Here is a 4,263-nt window from a genome sequence, read left to right as displayed (position 1 = left end):
TGATCAAACATCCGACATTAAAACCAACTGTTACCAGTAGAGATCAAGCAGCTGCCTGCTCCAGTCTATCTCATAATCTCTTTGAGGAAGCTTCTGAGAATATTATCCAAATGAAGCGTGTCTCTGCAACCCCTGGCCTTTCAGTCTAATTAGTGGAAAGCAACTTTGAAAGACAGGAAGAAGAAAATCATGCGACAGAGAATTCCTGCTCTGATTATCGCTCCGTATCATCCGAGAGGGAAGGATTGGTGCAGCTGGAACGTCCGTCAGGACCCTGCTTGTAAAATAGAAACTGAACTGCATTTAAATACCTGGAGAGCTGGGTTTGGACTAAAGAGCATCCAGCTCAGTCCTCCCGGATCATTTTGCACATTATTCAAAGGAATCTGAGGGCTGCTGACGAAACCCAATGAGGCAAACGAGCATTAGTTTGAAGATAAAAGAGATAAAATATCAAAAGACAGAAGTGGCTGTTTTCCCCTCAAAACTACAATATGATGGCAAGGTTTCGATTCCGGGTCATCGAACGCAGATGATGGAGGTTGCTCAGGTCATCGGTGAACCGATGCTTTGGGATGTTTGGCTGCAACCAAGCCTCTGACCCCCAGTGTCAGAATTTAATGACCTGAGAAAAGGACTCAGCATCCCACAAATTGCCCAGTTAAGAGTGTCGACCCTGACCAGAAGCTGAAATCTGGAAAGGTTTTATCCGTAACAAAGTCCCACTCAGATTTCACTCCCTCTGTTAGTGAAATTCCAGGATATCTCCCTGTTGTCCAGTGTTGTCACGGGTTGAATTTAAAGTTTAACAGTTTGATTAATCTCCAAGACAATGTGTAATGTCCACAAATGTATGTCCCAAAAATCCAATGTATTTGTATTCTCCTTGATCTGGAAGTTACTAATCTGCTGGTGAGCCACCATCCCATTCAGCCACATCACCGATGACAATGACTTCCAGCAACGTCCCCCTGAGAAGGTAACACCAACATCACCAGTCATTTCAGCAAGCGCCCTCCTCTCGAGGGACAACACCTCGGAGCAGCTCATAATTATTGCAGGAGCCAAGGAGGCGGCAAGGGGACGTTGTGATGGCACAGAAAGACCTCTGAGTAAAGAGTCCATTGTGGTTGCCTGTCCTGCCTGTCTGGATGTCAGATTGGAAATGAATTGCTCCGGTGACCGTGCACCGACAACATATTTGTGGTTTAATTTGTTTATTGCTCAGGAAGTTGGAGCCCTGAGCTGTCAGCTTGCAATGGCCTCATTCTAGACAGAACAGCGGGACTGTCGTGCTGCATGTCACCGTTTACAACCCACCCGCACACCTTCATCCCAGGAAACAGCCTTCAAATCTGTGTGGCAGTTCAATATCGGCTTGTCTAAAAGTGCCATTTCAGGCAGAACCTTGGTCATTTCGATCCAACTCGGAATATGACCAGATCAGAACTATGACACGTTTTCATCGGCAAACCCATCAAGTGGAAGGGGGGCTTGAGCTGTTTGTGTAGAACCTCACAGGATGCGACCCAAATGAGCTCATCCGCACAAATGGCTTTTCTTTTTTATAGTTCAGGTTTATTGCCTCAAAATAAATCTGAGTCACTAAGAGCCACAAACAGTAGGATGGAAACTAAGATGGTGATTAAAGTGCCAGAACATCAGGACGAATGAGACAATCTGGCTGAGAAAGGACGGGGAGGGGGGCTTAAATACACGAAGACGAGTGGGGGGCAATTAGACACAGGTGAGAGATGTTGAGGTAATTAAGGTGAGGATGGAGAGAGAGAAGGAAAGGGGGAGGAAGGAAGGAATAGAGGGGCTGAAATGCAGCTGTAGCCCAACAGATCATGAGTCAGCAGGAAGGAAGCAGAGTCACATAAACTTTCAGGTTCTGGATCAATATGAGGTAAGTTCTACAGAACACATCCATGCCCTCCTGAATTGGGATCTGGACCTTCGCCACATCTGTTAATGCATGTAAAACCTCCAGGCACATCTGTCCAGCTGGAGATCTCTTCGTCGTGGTGTCACACTTCTTCCACTTTAGTTCCTCCAACGAAGCGCCAGTTTTGAACGCAGCCTTTCCCAGCTCCGCACGCTGCTTCAGACGTGCTCCAAAGTCCAGAAATGCACGCATCTGTGGACAAACATACAGTTCCCCTATTGAACATTTCAACATGGTTAAATCAAGCCAGAACACCCTTTATTTCAGACTGATTTTGGTTTGGGCAAAAATGTTTAATTCTTTTAATTTTTAATGAAAACATCATTGCTTTGCCTTCATATAGCTTTATTCTATGCACTTCATCTCACTTTAATTCTGAGAGTCTCCTTGAGTCCACATGAAATTGCTTGTAAGATGAGAGTAATCGGGCAATTTTCACACCACTAACTTAAACGTGCAACATTCACTTAGTATCCTTTAGTGACAGTGATAAAATGGTATTTTGTACACATCTCTTGTTTTGAGCACGCTTGACTGGCCACCATCGCTATAAATGACACACTAGTTTGTCTCGGCACTGTTTTGTGTTCAGCCCCTGGCAAGTTTCTAGGTTTGCAATTCAAGAGGAAAAGGGAGCCATGTATAGAAATTCAACTCTTGTTTTCATAATTCTGGCTGTGTAATTTCCCTGGAACTCATCTGCTTTTCTGGATGACTTTTACTGTGAGGTTTAAGGCAATATTACCCCTGTAGTCACTTTACTTCCCACTTCTGTTGGAAATATTTCCTCAGATTTGAGATTTTTCAACAACTTCTACTCCTGTTACACCCAGTGGAAAAATTATGCTGCTGAAAAGGACACGTAAAGGAGAATTTGAACGTACTAGCATTCGATGTTTGAAAATTATCATTAGCTCTGCCCAAAGCAGCATTAGAGCATAAAAAGGGTGCAAAAACACCACCATCCCTCTGAATTTGTGATTTTTTGAATTACACATGTGTCCATTTCTTGACCCACTTTCTTTCCTTTAGCACACCGGAGAATGGAGTTTGTCATTCCAACAGCAGCATAGAAAAGCATCAGGAGGAAGGATGATGAGAGACTAGAGGAAGACCAGAAACAGTTGCAGAGGATATGAAGAGTGAAGACATCAGTGATCCCTTTGGGGATCCCAACTCGGGGTTGTGACCGCCAGGCTGAGTGAGTGAGGAGCAACACCTGTCCAGGACCGTCAAGCTCCCCGGACTTTAGTAGAGGCCCAAACTTGGCCACCACTGAATTATGAGTGAGTATTTATACATAATTTCTTCTTCCGACTTGTTCAGTCTCTTCGCCTGATGACTTCAAACTCATTTCCACGACTCTCATATCCCACTTTATGCAGCCGTACATGTGCTGCCTTTCTCTCATCTCGAGTTTCTTTTGTGTCACATTCAGGTCTGTTTGCACCTCATTATCCTTTTCAATTCAAGCTTGTCACTGCTCGAGTGACATTCAGTTATCGCCACATCACCTGCTGCACCTGTATTGCCTTGGCAACCTTTCATTCAGGGAACCTCAGTTGATCATTTTCTTTATGACATTTCTGCCTGGAACTATGAGAGAAAACATCAAATGGAACCTGGCAGCTTTCAACCCAACTTGTGGCAATGATTGCATGTTTAAACAAGGGAGAGAGAAGAGAGAGAAAAGAAATAAGATGATAATAAAGAATCTTAAGAGAACTGTTATACTACATTATTGCACCCACATTTTCAGATAAGCTGAATGGAATCGCAAACTCAGACTTGGCACACAAACATCCAAAGAGTCTCATTAAAATGTTTTGAATGTACAGGCCAAGTGGACTCTCATGCTATTTTCCAAATGTATACCTCAGCTTCTCTGTACCTAAAATGCTGGTATGTCTGTTCAACAAGGAAGTTGGCCCAAACTTACAGCAATAAACTCAAATCGGCTGGTTTACACCCAACATTTTTTCCCCTGATTATTTCAGCCAAAAAGTCGGCGTCAGCAGTTTTTTCATCGAAAGTCATTAACCAACTTAACTGACGATCTCGACTCAATTTTCCAACAACAGGGCTTTTGTTTTGTCCCACAGTGTGAAGAATTCATTCGATTCAGATCTTGTGCATAATTGTCTCGGCGAGATTCATTTAATGGCCGCTGTGAATGCTGCCGCCGACAGCTGTTGAAAGACCTCGCAATAACAATAACAGTGATAATAGCTGATGGGAAGGAAAGGGGCCAACTGAGGATTCAGCAGACCTAGAGCCCAGGAGAGTTCTATTCCAGGCTTGTTCAGGGCAGCATG

At 43.9% G+C, this 4,263-nt stretch overlaps 1 long non-coding RNA gene across 1 annotated transcript; it reads left to right on the top strand.

The window, feature by feature from the left end:
- Positions 1-1,796: 1,796 nt before the first annotated feature.
- Positions 1,797-3,952, top strand: LOC105417265 (uncharacterized). The gene is made up of 3 exons (XR_965018.2): positions 1,797-1,909; positions 2,981-3,234; positions 3,387-3,952. It is a non-coding gene; the product is annotated as an uncharacterized lncRNA (long non-coding RNA).
- The last annotated feature ends 311 nt before the right edge of the window (positions 3,953-4,263 follow it).

Source organism: Takifugu rubripes, chromosome 13 (assembly GCF_901000725.2).
Source record: "Takifugu rubripes chromosome 13, fTakRub1.2, whole genome shotgun sequence".
NCBI lineage: Eukaryota > Metazoa > Chordata > Actinopteri > Tetraodontiformes > Tetraodontidae > Takifugu > Takifugu rubripes.
Note: the sequence above shows the minus strand (reverse complement) of the source record. Positions and strands in the feature narration are given on the sequence as shown.